Genomic DNA, 20,377 nt, shown 5'->3' on the forward strand with positions numbered 1-20,377 from the left:
CTAACTAACGGGAGATTGATAAGGAGATTACCGAACAACCCGAACCGCAGGTTGCTCTAACCCGCCCCTACTACAAAAGGGAAAAAACGGTCCACCCAATTTATAAACAACCTCCTTCCCGCTGATGGGCAAACGGAGAAGAATGGTGGGACGACCCCAAAGCAAAACGGCTGGTGACCTCACCAAGAAAACAAGTACAATTTAACAAGCGTAAATCAGAATATCACCAGTCACTTAACTTCTAATAAACTGCGATTTCTCGAGAAGACCTGGCGCAGCACCCCCAAATCCCTCTCCCGAACCGTCCGCTGCCAGCCGCTTCAACGGACGCAGGAAGGCGCGCCGATCTCCCGTCTCACGGCGTTGCAGCTCGCACCGGCCAGACCGATGTCGTGGGTTGACTCTTGTTGCTCTCGTGTCGACCGCAAAGTCACTACCCCTCGCTAAACGCCGCGGCCCACTGGACTCACGTGGCGACCTCACATGTGCCGACGCTCAAGACGGACAAGTCATCTTGTGTCTCAGTGCGCGACCGACCAACCCATCGATCCAATCGCCAATGACCATTGCCTGAGCAAACTTGAGCAGACTGGCGGCCTAACGCGCAGACTCAGATGCAGGAACTACGCCCCGACCGGGCGACCACTCGCTGAGTTCTCTTACTGGCGGAGTGGAAAGACTCTCATTTTGCCGGCTTTAAAGGTTGATCCGAACGACAGACATACTAGCACTCTGAACGACAGACAGACACTAACTGCCTAACCAATGCGGACGAGAGACAGACTAGCAAGCTGGGGACGAGAGACTGACCCAGACTGACCCCCTGGCGATTTTTTCTTTTTTTTTCTTTATTGTGATTTTGATCACCTTACACAAGGCGGGCTGTCAGCAGCAGAGTACGCCGCTCTTCAGCCTTTAGTTTTACGATAAGTAAAACATAGAGGTGGCACAGAGAATACAATCAAAACGGCGGGCAAAAAATGGAGACACTAAAAGACAAAAAACATGGAGCCGTTCACGCTGGACGAGAAACATCACTAACACTAGTTGACACGGCGCACATAACACGGATGATGGCGACGGTACACGTGAACGTGGTGGCATGACGGCGAACAAACACTAAACACAAACGAAGGCACACACACGAGACGCTGATGGTGATGATCTCCGGCGCGCGAATGTTCACTGAGCGTGTGCGAGTCCGGGGACCTGCCAAAAGAGGAGGAGGAGGAAGGGGAGTGGGAGAGGGAGAGGGGAGAGCAGGGATGCCATGGGCAGGGGAGATGGGGGAGGGAGGAAGGGGGAGGGGAAGCCCAGGGGAAGAGGGGTGGAGGGAGGGGATGGGGGAAAAGGAAAGGGAAGGGAAGGGAAGAGAAGGGAGGGAGGGTGCCTAAAGGAAAGGACACCGGAAGTGGGGGGGGGGGCAGGATCAAAGTTGATAGGAAGGGTAGATGGATGGGAGGAGGACATCATCAGGGAGGGGGAGTCGGCGGAAGCCACCTTGGGAGAGGGTAAGGAGGGTGGAGTGATGGAGACCGGGTGGGACGTGGGAATACAGGCGCGGCAGTGGGCGGGGGTGGGAGAGGATGGGTGAGACAAGTGGATGAGGAGGATCGAGTTTGCGGGAGGTGTACAGGATCCGTATCCTCTCAAGGAAAAGGAGGAGGTGGGGGAAGGGGATGAGATCATACAGGATCCGCATGGGGGAGGGGAGACGGATGCGATAGGCGAGGCGGAGAGCATGGCGTTCAAGGATTTGTAGGGATTTATAAAAGGTAGGGGGGGGGGGGGGCGGAGACCCAGGCTGGATGGGCGTAGCAAAGGATAGGGTGGATGAGGGATTTATAGGTGTGGAGGAAGGTGGAGGGGTCCAGACCCTACGTACGGCCGGAAAGGAGCTTGAGGAGACGGAGTCAGGAGCGTGCCTTGGCTTGGATTGTCCAGAGATGGGGAGTCTAGGAGAGGCGACGGTCAAGGGTGACGCCAAGATACTTAAGGGTGGGAGTGAGGGCGATAGGACAGCCGTAGATGGTGAGATAGAAATCAAGGAGGCGGAAGGAAGGGATGGTTTTGCCTACAATGATCGCCTGGGTTTTGGAGGGATTGACCTTGAGCAACCACTGGTTGCACCAAGCGGTGAACCGGTCAAGATGGGATTGGAGAAGGTGTTGGGAGCGCTGCAGGGTGGGGGCAATGGCAAGGAAGGCAGTGTCATCGGCAAACTGGAAAAGGTGGACGGTGGGTGACAGTTGCGGCATACCCGCCGTGTACAAAAGGTACAGAAGGGGGGAGAGGACGGAGCCTTGGGGCACACCGGTGGAGGGGAAAAAGTTGTAGGAATCCGTGTTATGGATGGTGACGTAGGAAGGACGGTGGGAGGTTTAAGGAACATCAGAATCGGGAGGTTTTCCACAGGTCGGGGTAGTAACCGGTGGACAGGACCACATTGTAGAGCCTGGCCAGAGTGGAGAGGAAAGAGACAGGAGCTTCACGAAGGTGGTGGTAGGTGACACGATCATGACCAGGAGCGGTGTTGCGTTTTGTGCGGAGTGTAGCAATGAGATCCTGTGTAGTGATAGGGGCATTGAGTTCTGTGTGTGCAATGTTGCCCAAGTACTGGAAACCAGGTGCGAGGGGAGGGATAGAGGTGTCAGTTCGATCGGGGACATCCGGGAAGAGGGAGTAATCGAACTGGGGATCATCGGGGATGGAAAACACATAGGAGAGGTAGGGGGCACAGTGATTGGCCTTACTAAGGGTGTCAGGGAAGGGGTGATCGTCATGGAGAAGAGGACAGTAGGGGGAGGGTTTAGTTCCGAAAAGGCGACGGAAGGCTGACCAGAACTTGGACGAGTTGATAGGTAGGGTAGCATTTAAACAGGTGCATGTCTGTCGGCAGTCCCGACGTTTCTTAGCCGCGAGCAAATTACGAATGTGTCGCTGGAGTTGCCAGTGGCGTCATAGTGTGTCCGGGTCACGCGTGCAGAGGAAGGCACGGTAGAGACAGTGGGATTCACGGAGGAGGAGGACGGCCTGTGGGGGTAAGGTAGGATGGTGGGGGTGGATGGCGACAGTAGGGACATGGGCCTCCACGGCCTCAGACAAGGTCTGCCGGAGAAAGGAGGTGGCATGGGTTACATCGTCAGGGTGGTGGTAGGTGAAGGGGTGGCTATCGACCTGGGTGGAGAGGGTATCCCAGTAGGCATTCCAGATGGCACAGGAATAGTCATGGACGTACTTAGGGGGAGTGTCATTACGAGGGACGGGGAGGGGGGGACGACCGTCTGAAATGGTGAGAAGGACAGGGAGATGGTCGCTACCAATAGGCTCCAGGACATCCACCGTTATGCAGCCAAGGAGGTTGGTGGAGGAAAGGATAACATCGGGAGTGGAGTTGGATTCGGGACGGGTGTGCTGGGGGATGGGGATGAGGTCGCCTTGAAGGGAGGAGAGGGACCGATGCCACCGCCGTAACTGGGCGGCGGAACGACCATGGATGATGAGGTCGGCGGTGATCACGTAGGAGGAGAAGGTACGGTCAATGTGGGAGAGGAAGTCGAAAGGAATAGGGGCGTTAGGTCGGACATAGATGGTGGTGCAGGTAACAGTAAGGCCGGGGAAGAAGAGACTAAGGATCAGGTGTTCGGTGGGGTCGGGAAGGAGAGGTTGGAGCCGAATGGGGATCTGGCGGTGGTGACCAATGGCAACTCCGCCACGCGCAATCGGGACGGGATTATCAGAGCAGTGGAGGAGATAGGGCGAAGTGTGGACGGTGTGGTGGGGTTGGAGGAAGGTTTCATTGAGGAGGAAGGCATCCACGCAGTGGGTGGTAAGGGTGTGCAGGAAGAGGTTCTTGTTGGAGGGAAGGGAGCGGATATTGTTGAAAAGGATACGGTGCTGTCGTGCCATGTCAGGGATTTAGACAAGGGTGTCAAGACGGGAGAAGGTGAAATGGGCCTGGTTGTTGGAGTAGGTGGCGTACATTTTGAGGTGGAAAATGGAACGAGCGGCGAGGGATATCTGTTGGAGAGTGTGGGGGCGCTGAAAAGGATGAACATTCTGAAGGACGATGGTGAGGAATCTGATGACGTCCAGTAGGGGGTGGGCGAAGGGAATCACTGGGAGCATCCAGAGGACGGACAGGGACGGTGAGTTCAGGAGTGGTCAGAGGGGGTCGGGCTTTACACTTCTGGGAGTAGGTGGGATGTGGGAGATTGCAGGTATTGCATGAGGGAGGGGATTGAAGGTTAGGGCACTGCCGGAGGAAGTGCACCTGCCTACAATGCAGGCAGTGGGGGCCTCGCACTCGGCTGTTGGGTGTGCTTTATAGTGCAGACACCTCTGGCAGTGCAGGGATTGAGGAGAGGAACGGGAGGGGTCGTCCTTGTAGCGCTGGTTGAAGAGGAGGGCACCCTCCTTCAAGAGATGGTTGATGGAGGGGGCATCCTCGGAGAAAACCCGCATAAGGCGGGTGGGGCCGGCCGAGTTGAAAATGCGGCGGACCGCTCGCACCTCCAGCGTGGGATGCACCTTGAGCTCCGCCAACACCTCCTCCTCCGTGATCGTCGGACTAAGCTGAGTGATCATGGTGGTGAGGGTCGGCAGACGACGCGGGGGTTGGGGTTGGCGGGTAGGGGACGGAGAAGGAGCAGGGGTGAGTGAGGTGTTGGGGCCAAGATGGGTGATGGAGAGGTGGGAGAGGATGTCAGTATGGAGGGTTGGGCTGGGGGAGGAGATGAGAATGGAATCCCATCTGGGAGTGAGGAGAGAGATGGGGGCACCAGGGAAGTGTTGGCGGAGGAGGAGGGAGAGATTCCGGGCCTCGAGAAGGGAAGGATCGGGACGGGAGAGGAGGTATTTGTATAAAGAGGGGGGGGAGGAGGAGGAGGAGGAGGAGGAGGAGGCGGAGGGAGTGGGGCCAGGCAGGGAGACATCCATGGCATTCTGGGGGGGGGGGGAAGGAGGACAGGGCAGGGCCTTTTTGGGAGCGGAGGAGGTGGTGGTGCCACTAGGGCGTTTAACGGCGGCAGAAGGGTGGGTGGTGATATGAGGGACGGGAGCTATAGGGAGGTGACGGGAAGGGGCAAGTCCCAGCGTGGACGCAGCAGTCGGCGCCGGAGATGGTGACGGTGAAGGCGACGGCGAAGGTGGTGGCAGTGACAGTGACGGCGAAGGCGATGGAGAGAGTTGGGCATGGGCAGTGGCCCAACGGGACACCACCCTAGCTGGAGCGGCAGTGACAGGCCGTGGTAGTGGGGGGAAAGGATCAGAGGGAGAGGAGTGGGAGGAAGAAGCTGGAGAGGGGGCGACAAAGAGCGAGGGCGAAGGGCGAGTGAGAAGGGGCGGGATGGAAAGAGGGGGGATGTGACTGGGCACACCATGTTATGGTGGTGGTGGCGGCGGAGGGGGAAGTATAAACGATGGCTGTGGTGGTAGTGGTGGTGGGGGCGGACATGACGACAGGGAGAAACAAAAACGCACAGGACGAAAAAGAAAGGACAAAAACTGGGGACAGACGAAGACGAAGACGGACGAAGACCAGAGTCCCACGCTGCTGACGGCGACGGCGACGGCGACGGCGGGTGGCAGGAACGCTGCAGCTGCTGCTGCTGCCGCGGACGGGGCCGGGGCTGCTGCTGTTGCTGCTGCTGCTGCTGCTGGGCTGGGCTGGCTGGCTGGCTGGCTGGCACCTGAAAAACCTAGCACTTCGATTAGTGCTGGAATGGCACAACCCCTGGCGATCTCATAGCACCCCTTAAATCCACGGCTCAGTTCTCTTGTTTCTTTTCCTTTCCTTTATCTAAATTAGTTTCCTACTGGAGATCAACTTGAAACCTTTGTTCAACAATCTGCAGCAAAATGTTGGAAGCTTGTGATAGTAATATCAGTGATGTATAGTTTGGGCTATCACTGGCTCTTCTCTTCTCAGCCGTAACAACTCTACTACTTTTTGAAAATTTTGCTGGTAGTACTGCATTCTTGCAGAAGTTATATGTAGGGCGTAGTTTGATGGCGGTGATACAATATGCAATAAAGTCTCTGTAGCGGATGTGGGACAGCGGCTGGTCAAATATTTAACAAACAAATTCGCCAAACAGCCGTGAAAGCTGAGAAGTTCAAAATGGTTCAAATGTCTCTGAGCACTATGGGACTTAACATCTGCGGTCATCAGTCCCCTAGAACTTAGAACTAATTAAACCTAACTAACCTAAGGAAATCACACACATCCATGCCCGAGGCAGGATTCGAACCTGCGACCGGAGCGGTCGTGCGCTTCCAGACTGAAGCTGAGAAGTTATTTTCTTTTATTATTGCTACAGCAGATGACAACAGCTTCGTGTGTGGTGCATCGAATACGTCACGTATTTACTTGAGACTCAGACGTTAAAGCAATTTCGATATGTTAGCTACATTGCGGCAATGAATGACCTAAAGTGCACCACACTTAAACTGCCCAGCGACCACTGCAAACTTTCCAAAATATTCTCTCTGTTTCACTTAATTTCTAATTATCATAGTAACTATAGTCTATAGCGACGAGAAAACCAGTACAATATCAAGCTGTGATATCAGGCTTGATCCATTCGCCGAGTGCGATAGCTGGCGCCCTCCGAGTTGAGCACGTCCTTTGCCCGTTAGAGGGTCTTTGGTTTTCTCTCTTGTGGACGAGAAGAAGAGGGTTGTGCAGAAAGGTAGCGTGGAAGTCCGGACTGGGCGGTTATGGTGGATGGCGTATCCGGTGGAAACTAGGGGCTTCCTGAGAGTAATTGGCCAGCGTTGCCGGAGCGCCGCTTTTCTCGTGTGAGCGTTGGCGATGTGGCTGTTGACGTACCTGTGCTGGGCCAAGCTAATCCTGCCCTTGCTGTACTTGCTCGCGCAGTACCCGGGTTCCTCTTGGAGAATTTGGTGCGATTCGGCGAAGGCCACCGATCGTGTCCCTTCTGCACCAGAAGACCGGAAGATCTGCACCACTGGATTTTTCCGGGCACCGAGACATAGCCTTTTTTTAGGTTCCTTGGTCGAGGAAAAAGCCTGGTTCCGTTTCCTTATGTTTTTTGCTGAGTGTCATTTAAATGTTCTCCAGAGACTTCTTTCCATCGCCTGCTGTTGTGCTCCAAGCAGCTATACGCTGGCCTTCCGCTTGGTTTTTTCAGTTTTTTTAGTTGTGCTGAGCTCCCCCATTTTCCATTTTATGTAATTTTGAAAGGGTTTGTGCCACCTGCTCAACTCCCTTCTGTGGAGAAATTGTCTTATGTCTATGCAAATATTTTTTTCTTTTTTAATTTGGCACCCAATTTTAAGTAAAAATCAGACTGTTATTTTGGTGATTTAATTTTAAGCCCTAGAGGTCTGTCCCCAATTCTAAGTCATATTTTGTCACTATATTGGTCTTAAAAAAAGAAATCCGCTTTATTTAGTGGCACTGGCTTGTTTTTTGCAACCAGGAAGTCACTCTCTTACATTATATGTAAAACTGTGCTTAAAAAAATGTTATGACAACTGAAGTTCTTGAGAAACTTTGATTTGATCATTAAACTAATAAAAGGCCGTTTGTATTCCTTGGGTTTTGGATACTAGTTTGATGATTGCTTCTCCATTTATTAAGATTGTGGTGACATTTGTTCTACACTCAAGATACTAATAATTTCTGATCTTTGGCCAGTAGCAGTTCCGTGTGTACCTCGCTCGAAACTATTAACTTTAACTAGCATCGCGAGGTGAGTTAACGTTTAGTGGCGCATTTATCTCAACTCAACATTACTTACTGGATTTTTTTGAGAGCAGGGGTAAAGGCTTTGGTTTTATTTAACCTGTTCACTGCTTAAGAGAGCTTTGGTGTATGTGTTATAGTGCACTACCTACCCTCTTGGAGCTTGTTGTTGTCGGGGGGAGGGGCTGGGTCTCAAGATCTACGTCTGGAGTCTCTTGCCTCTTCTACAGTTTTGTTCTCTGACCTGTGTGGGGCCGCTCTATTACCCTACTGTAATTTTCGCGTTGTGGTGTGCCTCTGCAGGTCTTTCAATGTAAATTATTAATATTTAGTGTTTTGATGGATTGTTATTTAAAAAAGACCTTTAAAGAATATCTTAACTGTTTTGCTTGTGATATTTTACGTTTAATGCCTGTTCTTAAGGATGAAATCTCAAGTTTAAACTTTAATGGGTTTTTTAAGTTGAGCCTCCTACCTCGTTGCTGTTGAGAAGAAAAAATTATTGTTGTTTAACAAATTGTTTTAAAGAGTACTTGGTAGTAAATGATGTTCAACAGTTTTCCACAGCCCTTCCTCTAGGACCTATTGGTTGGTGTCCTCCTGAGGTGCAAGCGCTTGTTGCCTTACCAAGACTGTATGATGCAAACAAATAGTTAGCGAATAGTTTCCTCAAAATCGGATGAGAAAAATTTGCTTAGCGAAGAACACGCACGAATTCCAAAACAGCGTTTATTAATTTTTTATGCAAGAATTTAAGCTTTTACACAGCAAATAAGTACGGAAACGGACATAGCATTGCTTCACCTACATCAGTGGTTGCCAAACTTTTTAGACCATTACTCCTTAGTGCAGTCGCAAATCAAGTCAGCTAGCACTCCCCCCTCCCCCCCCCCCCCTCGACGTCTGTTACCCCACCCCCCTTTCCCCACATTATCACCAACTCTAGCACCTAACTAAACTGTAGAATGAAATACTTATCTTGGAACACTTTTATTTTTAAAATGATGAAAGATGAACGATATTAAGTTTATGTGTGTGTGTGTGGGGGGGGGGGGGGGGAGGAGGGGGAATGTGGCGTGTTAGAATGGATGATGGAGGAATTCGTGGTGCTACCCACAACTGCTTCTCAGATAAGAGAGATGCCTGTCACAAAACGTACTTCCCCTGAGTTACTCCTCTCCATTGCTGCACTTGCTTGACCTGCACATTGCAACCCCAATTTAGAATCAAACAAATTAAAATGTATGCACTATACTTATTGTTCGTAAATTACTTGATTGTTGCGCTCCTTACTTCTGATCTGCCAGAAATTGGAATATTTCAGGCTATCAATGTTTTGTGTCTGACCAGAGCCACTAATAATAATAATAAAACTATGAAGAGCATTATAGTAGCCCTTATGTAGTTACTACTGTCTAGTACTGTCAATTAGTTGATGTATCTGTTTCGAAACGAGTAATGAACCAATTTCTGGTCTACGGCAAGTATTATCAGCAACTTGGAGAAGACATTTTTTGAAAAAAAAAAATGGCTCAAATCGCTCTGAGCACTATGGGACTTAACAGTTATGGTCATGTCTCCTAGAACTTAGATATATTTAAACCTAAGGACAACACACACATCCATGCCCGAGGCAGGATTCGAACCTGCGACCATAGTGGTAGCGCGGTTCCAGACTGAAACGCCTAGAACCGCTCGGCCACCTCGGCCGGCTAGACATTTTTTGAGAATTTAGCATTGTTACATATGTATGTCACTTTTATCATCAGCGATGTACGGAACAAAACACAACATAACGTGTGTAGTGGGTGGACTGTGTGACGAACCTGTAACCTTCACCGTATTAATGCTACTAATTGAGAAAAAGTAATTATTGATAACTTATATAATAAGTATTAGAGTCTTGCGAAATTGTGATAATAGTAATGATAATTTGAAAATTATTTAGTTTCGTGGCTGAAAGAGAATCGAATTGTTTAGTTTTTACCCCTAGGAAAATTTCATTCTATCAGTCAGAAGGGTAATTACCCCCAGGTTGGGAACTACTGATTTATATACAACAATTCTTTCAGGCGCATCAGATGACATGTATCATACGAAATAATTGAGTGGAGCAACCAAAACTCGATGTTGTGCCAGACGATACGACAGAGAATGGGAGCGATGTTGTATCGCTGTCGTCTCAGTGCAAATCAGTTACGTTTTTTCAGATAAGTTTCTACGCGCGCGTTGTTTCTGCGATGTATTTCGAGTTGCATCGCGTAGTGTATCACATGTGTCACCTCATTAACAGCCGTGCCTAACTTGATACTGTAGCTAGTTCCTTTATAACGTGATTTTTTTATTTTTTTTTTAGAAATGCGGTAAGTACATCCCTTGGTACAGTCACTTTGTTGCTGTTCAGGTTATTAAAAACATTATTGAATAACGATCTGGTAACTGACGATTCGACGAATAAATCTGAGTCCTCTTCTGTCGTCCTTGTGCAGTGTGAAACTCCTCTGATAGGTTTTGCATCATTTAATTCTTCAGTACATATTCCACACCGATCTGACACTTCTGTCAGACAGTTTTTTTTCTGTTACAGCGAGGAACATATTGAAATCATAGAATAATTAGATCAAGCAATCTATCGATAAAGCGTACTCTATCAGTAGTGAACTGCATGAGACAGTAATCGGGATGTCGGTTGATACTGCCGTCAAAAGTAACCGCAACTATGCCACTTGTTATAAAAGCTACAAAGACGACTCGCAAGAAACAGCAAACTGACTACGACATTCAGCTCTACAGTTATCAGTTTGCTTTTCTGCCGTAGCATGTACTGCTCCTCAGAGACCAAGTATCCAAATTACACTGCCAGCCATTAACATTGCAACACCAAGAAGGGCAGTAAATAGCGAAAGACACTTATTGTGCGTGTACACTGAGGTGGCAAAAGTCACGGTATGCACATCACGCAGATAGCGGTAGTATCGCGTACGCAAGGTATAAAAGGACCGTGCGTTGGTGGAGCTGTCATTTGTACTCAGGTGAGTCATGTGAAAATGTTTTCGACGTGATTATGGCCGCACGACGGGAGTAACAGACTCTGAAAGCGGAATGGTAGCTGGAGCTAGACGCATGGGTCATATCATTTCGGAAATCGCGAGAGATTTCAATATTCCGAAACCCGCGGTATCAAGAGTGTGCCGAGAACACCAAATTTCAGGCATTACCCGTCACCACGAGTAACGAAATGGCCGACGGCTTTCATTTAACGACCGAGAGCAGCGGCATTTTCGTAGAGATGTAAGTGTTAACAGACAAGCAACACTGTGTGAAATAATGGCAGAAATTAGTGTGGGACGTACGGCGAACGTATCCGTTAGGAGAGGTTGGCGAATTTTGGCGTTAATAAGCTATGGCAGCAGATGACCGACGCGAGTGGCTTCACTAACAGCACGACATTGCCTGCAGCGCCTGTTCTGGGCTCGTGACCGTATCGGTTGGACCCTAGACAACTGGAAAATCGTGGGCTGGTAAGCTGAGACCCAGAATGAGATTCTCTCTCTGCAGCGGAGTGTGCACTGATATGAAACTTCCTGGCAGATTAAAACTGTGTGCGGACCGAGACTCGAACTCGGGACTTTTGCCTTTCGCGGGGCGAGTGCACTACTGGAAACATCTCCCACGCTGTGGCTAAGCCATGTGTCCGCATTTTCCTTTTTTACCAGGAGTGCTAGTTCTGCAAGTTTCGAAGGAGAGCTTCTGTGAAGTTTGGGAAGTGAGAGACGAGGTACTGGCGGAAGTAAAGCTGTGAGGACGGGGCGTGAGTCGTGCTTGAGTAGCTCAGATGGTAGGGCACTTGCCCCGCGAAAGGCAACGGTCCCGAGTTCGAGTCTCGGTCCGGCACACAGTTTTAATCTCCCAGGAAGTTTCAAGATGAGAACCGATTTCAGTTGGTATGAACTGGCGGTAGGGTTCGAGTGTGGCGCAGGCCCTACGAAGACATGGACGCAAGTTGTCAACAAGACACTGTACAACCTGGTGATGGCGCCGTAATGGCATCGGCTGTGTTTATGTGTTATGGACTAGGTTCTCTGGTCCTAGTGAACCAACCATTGGCTGGAAACGGTAATCTTCGGATACTTGGGGAATATTTGCAGCCATTCATGGATTTCATGTTCCCGAACAACGATGGAATTTGTATGGATGACAATGCGCCATGTCAAAACACTCTGGACAATTCTAGCGAACGATTTGGCCACCTAGCTCACCCGATATGAATCCCGTCGAACTTTTATGGGACACGGTCGAGAGGTCATTTCGTGCACAAAATCCTTCACCGGCACACTTTCGCAATTGTGGACGGCTATAGAGGTAGCGTGGCTCAATATTTCTGCAGCGGATTTCCATCTATTTGTTGCGTCCATGGCACTTCGAGCTGCCCCACTATACCGGGACAAAGGAGGTCCAACACGATGTTAGGAGGTACCCTACGACTTTTGTCATCTCAGTGTACAATATAACAAGATGAATACATGATTAAAATTGTAGGTTATCTGGGAGTGAAGACGGCGTGAAAGCTACTGTAGAGAGCTGTAACCTCTTGCAGCAGCATTGGTTCTAAACTGGCTAGGCACCGAATCGAACTGAGCTTGGATGACAAATACAGGTACGTCGCTCCATACTGCTACAGATCTGTGGCAGAGATAATCAGTCGAAATGGATGCGAGTGTCAGTCTCTCGCAACGCATAGAAGTTCCTTTCAATGGGTGAGAGACTGGCGGAACGTACTGACCGTGTTAAAGTCGAGCACTTCCGATAACGAGGTCAGGACACCACGGGCATATGCTATATCGCATTATCGTATTCAAAGATATCGCCATGGAGCCCTCGAAGAGATGGCAAAGGTACTGGTCGTAATACGTCGGGAATGTAACATATACTGTCCAAATTAACGACAATGCGTCCGACAGGTCATCGTTGCACCCTATATCAACATGCAAGCCGCTGGCGCCAACGACGATGACGAAGGCAGTCGCCTCGGGGACTCCACACACGGATACGTCCATTGTGATGGGGTGCGCGGAACTGGGAACCATCTGAAAAGCAGTGGCGGAACTCTTCAGAGGCTTTTGAGTCTTAGCCTACACAAAAATTTGAAGAAAACCGTATGCATACTGGTCTCAGTTGGGTGTTGGATTAAAATTACTTTGTTGCTGACAGGTTGTAGTGATGGGAGGGGGCGCGACTACTACGGTCGCAGGTTCGAATCCTGCCTCGGGCATGGATGTGTGTGATGTCCTTAGGTTAGTTAGGTTTACGTAGTTCTACGTTCTAGGGGACTGATGACCACAGCTGTTAAGTCCCATAGTGCTCAGAGCCATTTGAACCATTTTGATGGGAGGGGGGAGGGGAGGGAGGTGAAGTTATTCCGGTATGTAGCAAGCCACGCTTCACAAGGAACTGCATTTACGTACGGAAAAGGCAACACGACGAGTACGCGATACTCGAAAAAGAACTCAGCTTTGCTGGTGACTGGATAAAACTCCAATCACAAAGTTTGATTGGCAGTGGAACGAACACCGAACACTTGCCACTGTGGGACTATGCAATGGTTCCATTCAAAAGTAATCACCACACGTGTTAAGACGTTTATCACATTGGGAGACGAGACGATCAATTCCTGTTTCGCTGACGGATTCACAACCGCACCCACTCTTGCCCTTCTTCAGTCGACCGAAACCGACGTCCACACATGTATTTCTTCAGGTAGTCAACGATGTGAAAATCACACACTGAAAGACCTAGGCTGTAAGGAGGATGCTGTAGTGTTTTCCAGCCTTCCTGGGCCTATTGACCTTATGGCACGTCGCCGTTCGTACAGAGTGTCTTCATAGCGCTGCGCATTGCTTGTGATTCCACGCTCGAGGAACTCAATAAGCAGATTGCCCTGCAGTCGAAGAAGGAGATCATCACGATGTTACCGGAACATCTGTGAACAGCTTTGGGTTTCTTCGGCGGGAGAGATGTAGGACGTTTCCAGTAATGGCCTAGGGCTCAAAATGGTGGCAGCACGTTCCGTCCTTTGTGACGATATGGGACAGAAAGGCGTGCCCTCCCATGTCGTACAGCAGCAGAAACCCAGACTTGACGCCTTTCTGTCCATCTTTTGTCGCTTTGTCAGGTGACGCGGCACCCTAATAAGCACAAATTTTTCCGTAATGCAAGTGAACTCTGATGTCCGTCCTGTGTGGTTTATTTACTGCGGTTGAGTGGCCGTAGTGCCGTTTTCATCATCACTGCAGGGGCAGTTGTCGCACATAGGGTACCGCGTGTATTGTCACATTTACGATACGGTCGGTTGGTTTAAAAGTAGTCACTATCCCGAAATAAAATAAAAAAAAAAAACAGGATACTTCTCAATGCAGCTTATGACGGAGCTATAACCATTTATTTCAAATTGTTGTGCGATGTGTAATGTTCATTACAGCAGTATTTACTGATTAATAAATGTGAACTTAGGCGTATTTTTTTTAACTTTTTATGCACTCTTACTTCATTTAACATCGATGTTAGAAATGTCGATGTTTTGGAATAGACTTTCATCGGTCATCGATGTTTAGACGTCGATGGTGAAATTGAAATCAACATCGATTTTTTTGCCAACAGGTCCGCAATTTAAGCCCCTTGGGAGTCTTGAATCTGCGTTACAGTCTAGTATAACGGGTTGTCTAAGTGCAAGTCTGCAGGAATCGTGTTTAACTTGCAGGAAATGCGGAGTGTAGATCTGCCAGCCACGTTTTCAGCTACGAACGCGTTCAGTACACATCTTACTTAGCGCTGGCCGATATCAGTCTACAGCTTAAACTGGAGGATCTTCAGTGTTGGCTTACCTCTTCGTTACATTCTCAGGTAAGACTTGTACAGCGTTTACTTGAAGGGAAAAAATGTTTTGAAAGGAAGTAGGTAACATTTCGTTCCATAAACAAAGTTGTTTTAAAAACATCAAATTTTACCAAGAGATTTTTGAGTGCGAGGCAGCTAAGCTATTTTAGTTAACCAGATGCGAATGGCCTGTTTAAAAAATATGTATTTGTGTATAAAAATGACGACTGTCTTGATACAGGCCGTTATATGTCGGTCTCCCGTACGGACGTGAGGAAATTTCTTAATTTTCGTATTCGGCCATGATACGAACTTCGTAACTTCTTATTACGCTATCATCAGTACTGGTAACAACACTGACGATACACATAGGAATATTTCGACCCTTCCTTTGAAAATACTTTACAGAAAATTTGTATCTATTTCCTGAGCATTTCGAACATCTTGCACCATTTTACATTGTCGACTGCTTTTTCTTGATTGTCAGATCCTATGAACGTGCCTTGATTTTTTTAAGACTTGCTTATATTATCAAATGTAACGTCACATGAGCCTCTCTGATGCATTTACCTTTCCTAAAGCTACTTTGATCTCCATCTAACATACTCTCAGTTCGTTACTCGGTATGAGTGAACAAAAAAGCAGTAGTAATGGAGTAATGACACTTGAACTGCACATTTTCTGCATGCGTACACTGACGGACCTAAAGGACATATCGGAATTAGTTGCTCATATTATTGTCCTGCGTTTCAGAAAGGGAATTTTTTTTTACTATCGCAAGTAAGCAGTGTTTGTAATGCGTAAGTAACCCCACGTACAGAATAATTATATTTGATAAATGTAGCAACACGTTCTTACATACACTCGAACAGCTGTAGAGCATCGAAATTAGGAATCTTATACGAATACCTACAATTATGACATAATACATTTAATAACGAAAGCCAAGAACGGAAAAAAACCTATCGGAAATACACAACTAGTGAATATAGGAGCTAAATAAAATTGTTAATTTTTCACAGGCCAACTGCAGCATCCATACTTCTGTCGATGTTTTAACAACGTACTTACTGAAGATTCATAAACGTATTACGCCGACTGAAGATGGATAAAGATCGAAACACATATTACTATAAATAAAAATACATACAAAAGTGCCTGGTTCAAATGGTTCGTTCAAATGGTTGGTTCAAATGGCCCTGAGCACTACGGGACTTAACATCTGAGGTCATCAGTTCCCTATAACTTAGAACTAATTAAACCTAACCAACCTAAGGACGTCACACACATCCATGCCCGATGGCAGGATTCGAACCTGCGACCGTAGCAAAAGTGCCTAGTTGCTCTGTTTCTTAAAATAATGTAATTCACAGCCACGGAGATTAAAAGCTTTGGGGGACTGATGACCTTCGCTGTTTAGTCCCCCTTAAACATCCCAACAACCACCACCACCACCACCATTAAAAGCCAGTAAAATGGGCAAATTGTTGTTAAAAACGATCATTTAATGTGGCTGAAGAGTCACGCAGAGATGGAAAATTACTAGTTGCACGGTTTCTGTATTCTGGCCTGCTGGGCATTTTCTTTTTATATCAAATAAGAGGCATAAGTGCAAAAGGAACAGGAGTGGGAAACATCGCAGAAGGAAAAGGCCTTTATGTACTCTTAAGTCCAGCGCTCTATACAAAGTAAACCACCGCACAGCCAGAAGAATCTTCCGATGGGAAATGTGACATCAGTTTTTTTGCACAAGTTTGGGGCACTCATCTTACACTGAGCATTGGTATAAAATCAGAGTGATAGGCTCTCCCAGATGCAGTGAACATTCAGTTGACGACAGTTATCTGAACTACAATATGCTGTTCTGCACGAAAAGAAAATGTGAGAAAACCTACCGAAGGTGCAATCCCTTGCTAACGTACACAAAAATTTAATTTTTGTGAACAACAGCATAACTTACTATTATATCGCAACTTTTCTGAAAGATCCCGACATAAATCTCCGATGCGTCAAGAATTGAATGTATTCTTCTAATGTAACTACATGCTTTGGGCTTAACTGCCTTAACCAATATTAAATAGCGGTACTGATGATCTCGAGTTGGTAAAATTTGGGACACGTGTGAGCATGTTCGTGGTCTACGTTTGGAAGATTTGTCTCGTGTCACCCTCTCTAGTTGAAAGAAAGTTCCGTTGATTTTGTAATTCATAAAAGGACACTGAGTGGAAACAAGATGAAGGTGTTGGTTTTGAATATGAACGACAGTTAAACGTTATGACAATATTAATTTTCACTTGTCTATAGCTGCACTTGTCCCAGGAAAAAGCCAATAACCAAGTACAATGAAAACGTGTCTTGTTCCACTTATTGTTTCATTGGGGATATTTTCCTCGTACTCAATGTCTTTGTTTTTTATTATTCCTTGTCAGAAAAAAAACAGGAAAAGCTACGAACGAGGACACCATCCCAATAACAGAAAAAGTGTGATAAGAGAGATCAAGAATGATTTCAAACAGGTCCGCTACAACAACAGTGACATTTACTAAAAGATATGTTCTGTACACCATGAGCTGCAATAGAACTGTTTATTTGCCAAAAACGGTTTTCGGATTTATAATCTGATACAGAGGAAAAACCACCTGTACATACAACGATTCCTACAAACTGACATATTTATTAGCAGTAATATAAGTCTGCTTATATAACGTACTTCGACAGCAGTGATATCAGTGTCAGTTAACATGATAGGATCTGAAATCTGCCATATATGTAGTTGTATACTTCAATTTCTTCTGACATATTCAACAATCTGCCTTTTTCTGCTTTATGAACAATGGTGATGTGTTTGTTGCTTGCATTCTGTTAAATGAGCACTGAATGCTGAGGTATTGGCTTCACTAACATAAATATGTTCTCAAAATCTGTTTTTGAAGTTTTTCCCGTTTGTGTAACATAAAATTTATCGCATCCACTACACTATATTTTGCACTTATCTATGTTATGTATAAGACTTGATCTTACATTATTCTCTGTCCTGAAGTCAATTTGCAGTCTAGTTTTTCGAAACAAATGACATATTTTGTCGAAATTGTGACCCCATGTGGTAAGGTTATAAACTTATCTTATTCTACTTGTTTTCTCTTTTCTAATGTAACCTGATTTCTATTCTTATTATGTTCTTGCTGTTTTTTGTGTATAATTTTATAACTAGTTTTGAGCCATAGCCATTGTGAGATGCTACCTTCTCCAGCATATGTAATACAGCATGAATAATCGCCTCGTTTAAACGGTATTGCTTTAATCTGTCAATTACTGTGTAGAAATGCGCCACTTTATGATATCGTTGACGGCAAGAACTGCTGTGAATTATTCACTTAGACGTAGTGTATTACCGAAGTATGCTGAAAAGGTGGGTATCTCCTTCTCTTTTAACACTCAGATCCGAAAAGTTAGACCTCCCATTTTCATCATGTTCTATGGTGAAGGCGATGTTTTTATGTTACTGATGAAATCGTTGGCAACGTGTATCAGCTTCGTCAAGAGTGCCATCGAACAAGACTAGTATTTCATCTACATTTCAGATCCTATCGCATTAACTAACACGCCTGCCACAGCTACAGAGCTACATAACCTACATCATACTCCACAAGCCACCTAATAGTGTGTGGCGGAAGGTAGTTTCGGTACCACTATCTGATCCTTCCAACCCTGTTCCACTCGCGAATAGTGCTTGGGAACAATGAGTGTCCGTAAGCCTCTGTATTGGCTCTAATTTCTCAAATTTTCTCCTCGTGTTCAATACACGAGATGTATGTGGGTGGAATTAATATGTTGTCTGACTCCTCCCGAAAAGAGCTGTCAAGAAATTTCAATAGTAAATCTACATCTCTCTTGTAACGTCTGCCAGTGTAGTTTGTTGAGGACCCTGTAACGTTCTCTCGCCAGCTAAACGAGCCCGTGACAAAACGCGCCGCTCTTCGTTTGGTCTTCTCTATCAGTCCTACCTGATATAGATCCCAGATAGATGAACAATACTCAAGACTCGGGCGAACAAGCGCTTTATAAGCCACTTCTTTCGTGGATGAGTTACATTTCCATAAGATTCTTCCGATGAATCTGAGTCTTGTGTCTGCTTTTCCCACTATTTGTTTTATACGGTCATTCCACTTAAAGTGGTTCTGGATAGTTATGCCTAGATATTTTACGGCAGACGCCGTCTCCAGCTGTTTATCATCAATAGTGTAGCTGTACAGTAGTGGACTTATATTACTGCTACTATATATACAGTTGTCATTTTGTAGAAATCTATCTACATACAGGTGATTGTTCCTTTGGATTAGATTGGATTAGATTAGATTTACTTTCATTCCAATTGATCCATAGTGAGGAGGTCCTCCAGGATGTGAAACATGTCAGAAAAACAACAATACATGACAAATATCTACAACTAAAACAAAAAGCTAATGTACCATTCCACAGGTCCCAAGTGGAATGACCGTCATTTTTTAATGAACACTATATGAAAGTCATTTCACAAATACTAATGCACTGAATTTAAAATAAAAAAGTTTTTATTTATTTATAAGGTAATAAACATGTAATACAACTACTATAATACTTATTTACAATGAACACATTACTGCACTGAAATGGTGCAGAAGTTAGACTGTACTTACACACACACACACACACACACACACGCACACACACAAACACACACATTTACAATGAACACATTACTGCACTGAAATTGCGCAGAAGTTATATATATATATATATATAAATCAGTTGGTTTTACTGAGAAATTCATCAATGGAGTAGAAGGAGTTGGCCACCAATAAATCCTTTAGGCTTCTCTTAAACTGAATTTCATTGGTTGTTAAGCTTTTTATGGCTGCTGGCAAGTTATTGAAAATGTGTGTTCCTGAATAATGCACACCTTTTTGTACAAGACTAAGTGACTTTAAATCCTTGTGAAGATAATTCTTATTTCTAGTATTGATTCCATGAATTGAGCTGTTTGTTTGAAAAAGTGATATATTTTTAATGACAAATTTCATTAAGGAATGAATATATTGGGAAGTAGTAGTTAGTATCCCTAGTTCCCTAAACAGGCTTTTGCAGGATGTTCTTGAGTTCACACCACATATAACTCTTACTGCACGTTTTTGTGCCCAGAAAACTTTAGCTTGGCTTGATGAATTACCTCAAAAAATAATCCCATATGACATTATGGAATGAAAGTAAGCATAGTATGCCAGCTTTTTCATTTTTATATCCCCTATGTCTGACAAAATTCGCATTGCAAACAGAGATTTGTTAAGACGCTTCAGCAGTTCTGTGGTGTGCTCCTCCCAGTTGAATTTATTATCAAGCTGTAATCCCAAGAATTTAACACTGTCCACTTCTTCTATCTTCTTGTCATCGTATGTTAGACATATACTCGTGGGACACCCATTACAAGTTCTGAACTGCATGTAGTGTGTTTTTTCAAAGTTTAGTGACAAAGAATTGGCTAGGAACCAGTGGTTAATGTCCACAAATATTTTATTAGCTGATCTTTCTAAGACTACGATTGATTTGCTGTTTATTGCAATGTTTGTATCATCGGCAAACAAAACGAACTTGGCATCTGGTAATGTTACTGATGAAAGGTCATTGATATACACAAGAAAAAGTAAGGGCCCCAAAATGGAACCTTGTGGGACCCCACATGTTCAAATGGTTCAAATGGCTCTGAGCACTATGGGACTTAAGGACCCCACATGTAATTAGTTCCCATTTGGATGATGC

This window comes from Schistocerca americana, chromosome 5 (assembly GCF_021461395.2).
Source record: "Schistocerca americana isolate TAMUIC-IGC-003095 chromosome 5, iqSchAmer2.1, whole genome shotgun sequence".
In the NCBI taxonomy this organism is placed as follows: domain Eukaryota; kingdom Metazoa; phylum Arthropoda; class Insecta; order Orthoptera; family Acrididae; genus Schistocerca; species Schistocerca americana.